This window comes from Bufo bufo, chromosome 7, assembly GCF_905171765.1.
Source record: "Bufo bufo chromosome 7, aBufBuf1.1, whole genome shotgun sequence".
NCBI lineage: Eukaryota > Metazoa > Chordata > Amphibia > Anura > Bufonidae > Bufo > Bufo bufo.
Window position 1 is genome coordinate 147,419,452 of NC_053395.1, and position 12,525 is coordinate 147,431,976.

The 12,525-nt window shown below is 39.2% G+C and overlaps 1 protein-coding gene across 3 annotated transcripts in view; it reads right to left on the reverse strand.

The window, feature by feature from the left end:
- CDK15 (cyclin dependent kinase 15) overlaps window positions 1-12,525 on the reverse strand; it is a 243,718-nt gene that overhangs the window by 14,235 nt on the left and 216,958 nt on the right. The window lies entirely within an intron of this gene.

The window sequence follows — 12,525 nt, forward strand, 5'->3', positions numbered from 1 at the left end:
GATCAGGATTATCCCCATGCATTCTGAATGGAGAGAAATCCGTTCAGGATGCATCAGGATGTCTTCAGTTCCAGAACGGAACGTTTTTTGGCCGGAGAAAATACCGCAGCATGCTGCGCTTTTTGCTCCGGTCAAAAATCCTGAACACTTGCCGCAAGGCCGGATCCGGAATTAATGCCCATTGAAAGGCATTAATCCGGATCCGGCCTTAAGCTAAACGTCGTTTCGGCGCATTACCGGATCCGACGTTTAGCTTTTTCTGAATGGTTACCATGGCTGCAAGGACGCTAAAGTCCTATTTGCCATGGTAAAGTGTAGTGGGGAGCGGGGGAGCAGTATACTTACCGTCCGTGCGGCTCCCAAGGCGCTTCAGAGTGACGTCAGGGCGCCCCACGCGCATGGGTGACGTGATCACATGGATCACGTCATCCATGCGCATGGGGCGCTCTGACATCATTCTGGAGCGCCCCTGTAAGTATACTGCTCCCCCGCTCCCCACTACTACTATGGCAGCCAGGACTTTAATAGCGTCCTGGGTGCCATAGTAACACTGAACGCATTTTGAAGACGGATCCGTCTTCAAATGCTTTCAGTTCACTTGCGTTGTTACGGATCCGGCAGGCACCTCCGGCAAATGGAGTGCACGACGGATCCGGACAACGCAAGTGTGAAAGAGGCCTAAACTACTACTAACTGACTACTGAATAGTATTACTGTATTCTTCACAAGTATGATATTAAATAGGATAAATAGTATTACTAAAATCAAGAAACAACAATTGCGCCATGTTTACACCATAAATAGTGTGATCACCATATTATATCTATCTATGTATCTAGATAACTTGCTTTGGTAATGGTTTTTGCTCCGTTATTTTTTATACTAACATTTGCTTTGCAGGAGAATGTAACTCTTACCTTCCAGCTTTTCTTTTACCATAAAAGAAAAGAAGGAAAATAAAATAAAAGTTACATTTTTCTGCCATACGAAGGTACCCCCAGACGAAGGTACGCCGAAACGCGCGTTGGCGCCATCCTGGAGGAGACACAGTATGGGTAAATGTCCGATGTTCCTTCTTTCTATCCATGAATTTTCTGCATATGCACTTTAATGAATGATTATATTGGACGAGCAAGGACTTGTATCCGCTGTATGTTTCCTCCAGTGATGCCGTTTTTATCTCCTGCACCAATTTCTTTTAATCATGTCTGTAATGAATTGTGATTTTTGTAATAAAGGATTTAATTTAGTATAAGCGGTCTGGCATTCTCTGTAGGTTGTGTATATTTTTCTGCCATAACCAAAGGTTGCATATTTCTGCCATAAACTTTACTAAATAAATAATTTTGCAACTTCTTCTTCCCTGCCCAGATCTACACATTTTTCACTTTCCATTCACATATGAGGTCTAATTTTTGAGAGACAAGTTGTATTTTTTAATCACACCATTTAATTTTCAATGTCCTTGAAATGAAAAAGAATTCTCCACAATTCCACCAAGGTTTTATGGGATTTGTTACTACAGTGTTCCTTATGCGCTAAAAATGACATGACAACCTCAGTCAGTACAATTAAGACGATACCAATTTTTTTTAGTCTTTATTATGTTTTACTACTTAAAAAAGTTTGAAAAAATAAAAATTTGAATTGCATCGCTATATTCTGACGCCCGTAACTTTTTTATATTTCCATGTTAAGAGCTGTATAAGGGTGTGTTTTTTCCAGGATGAGATGTAGTTTATATTTGTAACATTTTGGGGTATACATGACTTTTTGATCACCTCTTATTACATATTTTTGGGGGACAATGTGACTAAAATGGTGAATTGCTAATTATTTTTTTTCCCAATAAGGGATTCACTGTGCAGACATTTCGGACGTGATAATACCTATCATGTTTATTTTTTTAATTGTTTATTTAATTTTATATGAAAAATTGGAAAAAAGGTGATTTTTGACCATAATGTTATTAACTGTACTTTTTAGTCCTCTTAGACGGCTTGAACATGAGATCTGTTGATTACCTGTGCCATAGACTGCAATAGAATACTATTGCAATCTATGGGATTTTTAGAGGTTGTCTGTCAAATCGTGCCATGGGCATGGCTTTGCAGGCAGCTTACTATGACAGTCCTGGTAGCCTTCACAAGGCCCCCGATTGTCATATCAGCTAATCAAAGCCCTACAATTGCAGAGGATAGAGGAAGTCCCCTCCCTCTGTCTAACTGCTCAGATGCCATAGGTTTAATGACTGTGACCAGAGTAATCTCCAATCCCAGTCATTGTGGTCTGCTGTATTATACAGTCGGCACCTTGCGTTTATGGAGCAAGCCCGCTCTATACATAGCCTTAATGCAAATCATGTACCTGTACGTAATTTTTCATTAAGGGGTTAATAGCATAAAGTACATCTAAAATACTCTTTTAAATTGTGTCCCTTTTCCATTATGTTCATTTTTTTTATAGGAAATATATACTGTAGTTAATGGTTGCCGAGGGAAGGGCTAAAAGCTGCAGTGTGGGCTAGTAGTAGTATATATTGTGCCCCCCACAAGATCATACAAGACCTATAGGGGCATTTTAAGTTTATATTTTTTATTGTTAATTTACCCTATAACTGGGGCTGACTGAAGCTTAGTTACAGAGGAAATACAGACTCTGGAGACAGGAACAGGAGCAGGAAGCATCATGGCCCCTTCCTGATCTACACAACGTTTATTGAGAGACATGTAAAGCAAAGGTGAAGGTAGGCACCGTGATAAACCGCCTCTGTCTTCTCTATGGGGAGTCTGACGGTCAGACAACAGCTGGCTGCCCGCTGCTGTATCTGCACAATCTTCATGCAGCTGCAGACTCAGCAAGAGCAATCAAGATCATCATTGCAGAGTTAAGGCTATTTTCACACTAGCGTTTTTGCTGGATCCGGCAGGGTTCAGCAAAAATGCTTCAGTTGCTGATAATACAACAATCTGCATCCGTTATGAACGGATCCAGTTATATTATTTTTAACATAGCCAAGATGGATCCGTCATGAACTCCATTTAAAGTCAATGGTGGACGGATCCATTTTCTATTGTGTCAGAGAAAACGGATCCATCCCCATTGACTTGCATTGTGGGTCATGACGGATCCATCTTGCTCCGCATCCCAGGACAGAAATAAAACCACAGCATGCTGCGGTTTGCTCTCCAGTATGGGAATGCAACCAAATGGAACGGAATGCATTTTGGAGCATTCTGTTCAGTTACGTTTTGGCCCCCTATACAAAGAATGGGGACAAAAGGAAGCGTTTTTTCCCGGTATTGAGACCCTATGACTGATCTCAATACCGGAAAAGAGAAACGCTAGTGCGAAGGTAGCCTAACCTGGCCACACACATCAGATCTATGTCAGCTGAACCCGCCTATTTTGTTGCTATCCTATCTTGTCTAGGCCTCCTGCAGAACTAAGGAACTGTCATTAAATCCCGAACCCTCTATTGAGGAGATGACTCAGCTCATTCTGTCCCAACCTATACAGCAAATTTGGACAGTGAACAAAGGATTAGAAAAAATGAGGTCCCTGTGCACAATCTAAATGGAAAAGGAAGAGTGACACAATAGGAACAAGGTGCTGATATGTCCAGGGTAACAGACCCTTGGTGTTGGCAACAAGAATATAAATAAAGCTGAACCCGTCAACCGACCTGTATCTTAGCCACCGTTGACATAACAGATAAATAAGTATAATAAATATATATCACAAAATGCCTTCACACTTCTTTATGGATTACAATGTGGGTCACAGGCCTCTTTTGTTAAGCTCCTGATTCACCAATCACATGACAGGCGTCCTGGATTCAGCAGAATAGTTCCTATTCAGACCACATATAAAACAGGTTAACTGCTACCCTATGTAGTAGCTATTGAGTTGCTGCTCAAAAGTAAGAACCATAGAGGTCAAATGCACTACACCTGAGATTAGAAAAAAAATACTCTTTGATTTTCAGAAACAGTGCCACCAAGGTCCATGGGCAGTGTCTGTTATTACATCTCAGACCCATTCACTTAATGGAGTGCAACTCTACGTATAAACGACCTACGGACCAGAGTGAAATATTTTTTTCTCTCCTAGAACCTCTTTAACAGTATAGGAGAAGTTTAACGCAATGAAACTGCAATAAATAGGTCTGTTAATATTACCATCATGATAAATGTATATTAGGTCATACTAACAAGTGGTGTATCCCACAGCAATTCTCAAATGGAGTTCCATTTTTCACACCATCACACCGCTACATCTAAATACTATTTGTATATATCTTTCATTTACTTTTAACTGGTATAAAGGATGCTCTATAAAATCAATGTACTTGTGCCTATATGCTATGTCGTTAGTGATCATGCCCAGGTCTGAAGTGGTCTAAGTTTTTATGTTAAACATATCTTAAAGGGGTTGTCCCATGAAAAATATTCTAAAACCAGCACCTGGATCTGAATATGTTTGTAATTGCACATAATTAAAAATTTAGCATAGCCACTGAGTTATTTAATAACATTTATCTGTATAGCACCATCTGTTGCTTGTTTTTTCTTATTTCCTTGTTCTGCTCACTGAGATGCCCGCACATGCTCAGTTTCATCCTTCAACTGCCTCCTGGCTGTAATAGGGAAAAAAGCTGCAGCAAAAAGGACCCCCTCCCCCCCAAGCTGCCAGCTTGATATAAATCTAGCAGAGCAAATGGAGCAATGAATGGGGAACTGCGGATCCATGTGAGGTAGAGCATAGAGCATGTGATAGGGAGAGCAGGGATATGCCCTCTTTTCAACAGCAGAAAAGACACTCCCCTTGAGCTGTCAGCTTGATATAAATCTAGCAAAGAAATGAATGGGGAGATCTCTGGATCCATGTGAGATACAGGGCTGGTTCTGACTTTGTTAGAAAGAAATTGTCATGTACTATATGTTGTCTGATTTTAATTTTTGGTGATGTTATTTTAAAATTTTCCTTGTCACTGTCTATATTTAGAAAAAAATCCTGCTATAAGCACCACTTCTTGCTCCATGTATGTTATTGGGATTTTGAGTGATAGACCAACACAAAGAGGTAAGTATGTGAAAAGAAAATGATGCATGGTTTTCAAAATGTTTAATAAATAAAAATCTTAAAAGTGTGGTATGCATTTGCATTCAGCCCCCTGTACTCTGATACCCCTAAATAAAATCCATTGTGACCAAGTCCACTTGTGTGATATTTATTCTCAGTATAACTACAGCTGTTCTGTGAATCCCTCAGAGGTTTGTTAGAGAACATTAGTGATCAAACAGCATCATAAGAACCAAGGAACACCTCAGACAGGTCAGGGATAAAGTTGTTGGGAATTAAAAAGCAGGGTTAGGTTATAAAAAAAAAAATATCCCAAGTTCTGAACTATCTCACATAGCAGTGTTCAATCCATCATCAACCAAGACATGGCTGTCCACCTAAACTAAGGGCCAGGCAAGGAGAGCAGTAATAAGAGGAACAGCCACAAGGCCCATGGTCACTTCTGGAGGAGCTGCAAAGATCCACAGTTCGGGTAAGAGAATCTGTCCACAGGACAACTATTAGTCATGTAATCCACAAATTTGGCCTTTATGGATTAGTGGCAAGAAGAAAGCTGTTTTTGAAAGCAAGCCATAAGAAATCCTGCCACAAGCCATGTAGGGGACACTCCATCCAAGCTGACTGAGCTTGGGCTATTTTGCAAAGAAGAATCAGCAAAAATGTCAGCCTCTAGATGTGCAAAGCTGGTAGAGACATAGCCCAAAAGACTTGCAGCTGTAACTGCAGCGAAGGGTGGTCCTACGAAGTATTGACTCGGGAGGGGGAGGGTTAATCACAAAAGCATGCCACAATTTCCACATTTTTATTTATTAAAAATTTTGAAAATCATGTATTATTTTCTTTTCACTTCACACATACTTGCTATTTTATGTTGGTCTATAACATATAATCCCAATAAAAAACATTTAGGTTTGTGGGTGTAACGTGCTGCAAGGCTAATGACTGAGCCACCGTGCTGCACAATGACAGATAACACATATACTATATATAGATAACACAGGATCCACCATTCACAATAGGTGATATCTAGCTTATCTACCCCCTCATGACCTCTGTATATGACTAGAGTCCCTTCCGGTCTTTTGTGTTTGTGATACATGGTGGCTGATTTAAAGCATATCCCTAATTGATGTTAAGGTAAGATGGCCACCCCCATAATCATGTTCAGGCAATAAAATAAAATAAATCTACAATTTGAAAATAAAAACTGATAAAAAAAAAGGATGTGTGTCAGAACAGGTGACACATTCTCAAAATGGGTCTTGTGGGAGAAGAGGGTTCATTGTAAACAATGAGGCAAAAATACATAAGGGATATACAGGAACTGTAAATCTATTAGAAAAATATCTGCTTTAGCCCAGGTTTGATCTTCTCAAACAGGTGATATTTTAGAGAAATGTAACTCTATTACATTTATAACTAATAGTCGCAGAATACCCAGTAATTTTAGGAACAATCTTACTAGTTTGGCAAGTTGAACATGAATTCATATTTTCCTTGGGTTTTCTATATCAGTTTGGAACAAACATAAGATGTATGAACTTGAAAAGAAAGTTGACAAGAACTAATGATATTTGATGAATGGTGAGGGGCTTAATGATGTTGGACTATGATAAGGCAATTTTTTCATTGGTAAAACCCAAATCATCATGTAGGACGCTGTGTTACAGATGATAGCCATCAGGTAGCATGGTCCTAAATGGCCTGTCAGGGTTATTTTAACTGATGTCACATTAGTACATGACTGCTATTTTGTTCTTGTCATACTTTTTCTCCCTAGTTTCTGGATATTTTCAGCCTCATCTCTCTACATGGTTACCTTCACCCTGCCTGTTCACCATTTCTCTTTTGCTTCCACCTCTATCCTCTCATACCTCTGTATTTATATCTATTCTGTGTCTCTCTCCATCTCTGTTCCTGTACGCCAATGCAGGCACTTTCATCTGTTCCCTTGGGGACTGGATATGTCACCACGGGATTTGCTTGTCCGCCTCTCATACGGTGGCAGAGCCCCATGGCTTTGACAAACCTCATTTAATTGGGAGGAAGCCAGGAGGGTTTGAAAGAACTCGCATGTCTACGAAACTCCTTTTATCAGGCATAATTTAAACTCTGCATGGAAAAAAAAAACTATATGTAGAAAAGAAAGTCAAACTCCCTCCTGCTGTGAAGCCCCCCTCTTCTCTCCGCAGATCGGCAGGTTCATATAAGATTCTATCTTTTTTATTTTTATAAAATTGTCAGTGTAGATTTACATTCTGTGGCTGTCTGCGGAGTGAAGAGGCATGTAGATATAGCTGTCCTTCACTGTCATGATCACTGCTCTGCCTCTGTTCAATATTTACAGGAGGTAAATTCAGATTTCCCTCTATTCCATAAGTAGGATAATATCTCTTCATGGAAAATGATGACAGAAAAAAAAACAAGTCCTTATGTTTGGGTCTCCTATGGTGCAAACAGTTACAACTACCATATAATGCAGGTCCTTCAAGCATACATAGATAACAAATACTGTGTGAACCCGAGCTTTTAGTTTTATAATATCTCATTATAAAATATAAAAGTGACAATCAAAGACAATTTCAAGCCAAAAACTACAAGCAGAGTTCTTGTGGGAAACTGGAGGAATGCCGAGGAAGTAGAAGGTTAGTTGGTCCAGTCTTGAGTAAAAAAATATTTTTTGCTTTTGGCAGGAGATTAACTTACCCCTTGTATCATATATTCTTCAATTTTGTGGCTAATTATGTCATTAATTGTATCTGACTTTACCATATATACAAATACTCAAGTGCCTTGTCTTGCATTGCCTTGTCAACGGGATTATAGGCATTTTTTTTATTTATTTTTTACATTTCCATTATATTTTTATCCTACGACTTGCTTAATACAGCTCTGTATCTTGACAGTATACTTAATAGATGACTTTTGGCCTTAGTCTGAAGCTGTTGGTGTTTTTCATAAGTAAAACTTTTGAAGTCTTCATTCAAGTAAAATGAATATCATGATTGCAAAGTGTGTCCAAAGCCTTGCTATTTTTACCCAGTAGCAATTTTTTTAATATAAATATCATTTCTGTTTATGGGTTCTTTAATGTCACTTATCTAAGGCTTTGGTGCACATTATGAATGGATAAAACATAACTATGGTAAGTAGTTGGCCATTAAAGTTTTTGCCCAAGTTTCAGGTTGTGAGTCACCTGTAGTCAAGATGATTCAAGTGGGGCCCAACTGTTGTGAAACCCTGTGATAGAATATGATCACTATGGGCACTACAATAAAAATACTGCTTACAGGAAAATCTAAAGGTGACTGCACACATTAGACTTCAGTTGGCCTACCCTGCCAATTTCAGTGGGACCAGTAAACCGTGTTATGTGTAAAAATTGTTCAGATGGCATTTGTTAGGCATATTTAAAGGGAAAAAACTATCAGGCATGTTAAATTTCAACATTTTCACCACTCCCTATTGAAAATATATGCTTGCTTGGCTGTTTGTTAGAAACAGCTGTTGGCTGAATGAACGTTTTTCCTACTTTCCTACCATCGATTGAAAATCTATGGCCACCCTAAAATGACCCTTTGGTTCAAGAAACAAAATTCACATTAACTGGTTAACTGAGGAACAATCAGAACATTTACATGGTGACCTACGTTTCATCTTTTCAGCTGCAGATCCACCAATTCTCATATTCCTCTTGTATCATCCAAGATACCACTTCTTATACTACTTGATGCCCACTCACATAAGCAGTGCTGACTAATCCAGGGGCAGGCCAGACAAGCAGGAAGTGTCTTAAGCTACCAATGCACATTATGTGTAATATAGTTTGAGAAGAAGTGTGGCCATCTTGGATAGCAGAAAAGGAGGGTACCCGTTAAGTGTTCTGTTTGTTTCACAGTTAATGTAATTTTTTTTCTTCAACTAAAGGGTCACTTTAAGCTTTACAGAAAGCCCAATGACCAGTTCTGTTCTTTTCTAAGCCGTCTCTACCCTTGTCCAACCCCATACTCCTTCTGCACCCATAGATATTATAAAACCACCATAGGCACATATGCACACAACTGTGTAATGGATCCATGTGTTACTGATTCATAGTATGGCAAGCATAAAAGTCTTGAGGCCTACAATATAGTATACCTGTTTGCCACTGATTAAAGGCAACAGATTCCATATGAATCCATCGGATCTAGAATATAGGAACATATTACAGAACCCTGGGTGGAACAATATGACCATTAATAAGCATGTCATGTTTTGTTATGTTAATGCATTAATGGATACATTCCTAGGAAAATTAAATGCTGATACAATGTAACTGGGAAAGTAACCAGCATATACATTTTTCCAGGACATGTTCTGCCATGACTGGATACACCCTTGAATCCGATAAGGGTTGAGTGACAATGGTGGTGGATTGTTATCCCGTAAACAAGCTTTCATAAACAGTTATACTAATGCAGGGTACATACAGATATTGGGCTTTATTCAAGTTTTGTAAAGAAGAAAGCCAATACTTTCATTAGCATGCTGGCTGACGCATTTCTCTCCATCTGTCTGTGGTGTAATATTTCTAAAATATATATGAGAACTGGAGATGTCAGTATTAAAAACCATGTGTTAGGAAAACTAAGATTTTTTTTGGATCATAATGATGTGCTCTGTCTGCATAGAATGGTTGATTAGTAGTTTCAGAATTGGAGTAGACCCTTTAAGCTCTTCAGCAGTTCCAAATGTTTACTTAGGATTTAGAAGCATAACTCCGTATGGATAAATGGAATGCTCCATTGGTTAAGGCTCCAAGTAATGAGAGAGCTGAAATTCTACACATTTATAGGAAGACATAAGTGGTAAACTGGCCTGTCCAGGATTTAAGAGATAGCCCAAATAAAGAGTAGGCATGCTAGGAATGTATGGGGCAGTCCTTCAAAGGATTATCAAGGGACCTCTGTAGATGTGATTAAGTCATTGCCATGTGTTCTGTATAGCTTTTTGTTAGTGTCTACCAATAATGAGCATTGACGTTCTCCTTGCAGAACTTGGGATGAGGAAATGTCTACCACCTCTGGGACCTTTAGAGGTTATACAACCATACAGGTGTATGGAATTTTCCCTGATAAGACTTACTGCCCAACAGATAGGAATCCTCAGACCACTCCTAAAGACAGTTGTATAACATGTGAGAACCAGATGTTACAAATTTCCTCTCAACATAATTTCACAATGGAAATCCAGGAATAATACTAGTGCATCATTTGTTAGGGTAAATTCAACATATAGTAAATTATGCTTCTGTCTTTCCAAATTTTTTAGTACATTTGTAGTGATCACTGACTATTTAACAACTAGAAATGGCGGTGATGGTGTTTCTCCTCTGGCAATTCTCAAATCTGCCCTTGGGACAAACTGGCACAATAGCTTCCACTAAATGGTAACCCAAAATATTTATTGGAATACCTCAACAAAGTGTGCTATGTATGCTAATGAGAATATGGGGTGACTTCTTTCTTTTCAGCCAATCAGTGGGACCAAGAAGGACCACCTGACCCACTAGAGATGTTATGCTTCTAGAAAGTCTAATAGTGTCTTGTGATCAATACCCCTTCTGGTTAAGGGTCCATTAACACGTCCGTTGTTTCTTTCCTGATCTGTTCCGTGTTTTGCGGAACAGATCTGGACCCATTCATTTTCAATGGGTCCTGAAAAAAAATCGGACAGCTCAATGTCAGATTTTTTTTCAGGACCCATTGAAAATGAATGGGTCCAGATCTGGTCCAGATCTGTTCCGCAAAAAACGGAACAGATCAGGAAAGAAACAACGGACGTGTGAATGGACCCTAAGGGTCACTTTGTTTTCATAAAACTTCATGGAGACATGTCAGAAACTGTAAATCAGTGAGATAGGAAAAAAAGGATTGCGCTGCAGGAGAGAGTGTTCTTATTGTATTTGAGTCCAATGATATTGGTGTTCTATTGTCTATGGAAATCTTCAGTCAAACAGGTTCATCTATACACATCAATAACAGCTAAGGTGTGAAAATCTGAAATAAAATAGAAACCGCACTATGGTGTAGTAACTTCTCAAGGAGGTGTCACCTGTGAACAGGTTATACTCACAAGACTCAAATGGTATTAGGCGTAACAAGCAGGCTCAGCGATGTCATCCACCAGGGAACTTCATACACTGAAGTGAAGGTAAAACTGGAGTGGTCAGGAGGACGGATGTAGGTTTGTACTGTAGCTGGTAGATGTACAATAACCCTTGGATGTCGCCTAAGAAGCCGCACGGACGGGGGGCTTTACCGCTTGTGTAGAATCTTGCAAATGTCCACGATCCCAAAGATGGAAAACCACTTTCACAGGATATCACCAGACTCTCCACTCTTCGGAGTCTCAAAGAAAGGAGGTCAACCAATAGTAAAGTACGTACCACAGTGTTAAATGAAAAAAATGTATTATACTCACAAAAAACACAAGTATAGGAGCAAGTTAAAAAAAGTACACAGTGCCCGACCCGTGTTTCGCCATGATGCTTCATCTGGGGCGTGTGTTACTAAGTGGATGCAGCTGGAAATAAAGGATCCGGGGAACCTCCCCTGTTGGGCGTCGTTAAAAACTCTTAAAATAACAATAACAATATCTTCTATAATATATATACACATTATTCTTCCCCGTATGCCAACGCCGACGGGCTGGAAAAGTACACACACATATAAAATTGTATAAATTAATAATAAAATATAAAATTGATCTGGACAATAAAATCACATTCAGGATCTACAAACCTAGTACAATCGCATTTGGGACCTACATCTCCCTATCATATACAACGCAAACCTATTTTTTCAAACATCATATGGAGGATTTTAGACTATACAGGCATTCACATCGCATTCAATGTTTAGTCCCTGGGGCTGAATGGTGTTTAGTAAAAACATCCACTCCACCTCCTTTTTGTTTAATATTGAAATAAAATCTCCTCCCCGTATAGGAGTATGGACCAACTCAATACCAGTAAAAAGGAGCCCCTTGGGATTTTTTTGATGGTGAATTTTAAAATGGAGGGAGACACTGTGAGTCTCCAGTCCTTTTTTGATGTTGCAAATATGTTCTTGCACTCGAGTTTTCAAACTCCGTGTGGTTCTCCCCACATATTGGAGGCCACACAGGCACTCCAACAAATAAATGACACCCACATTATTACAGGACAGATTGCCTTTTATTTTAAAATTAGTACCTGCTCTTTTTTTAGATGCTACAGAGTCCACAGACATTTTCCGATCTTTAAAGATGCGGTTTTTGCAGGGTATGCAAAAACCGCACCATGTGAACTTGCCCTTGTATGCGGTCTTATGTTTTTTATTAGTAGCAAAGCTAGCACTAAGCACCAACCTATTGGTAAGATTACTGGCTCTTTTAAAAATTACAGGGGGTTTCTCTGGC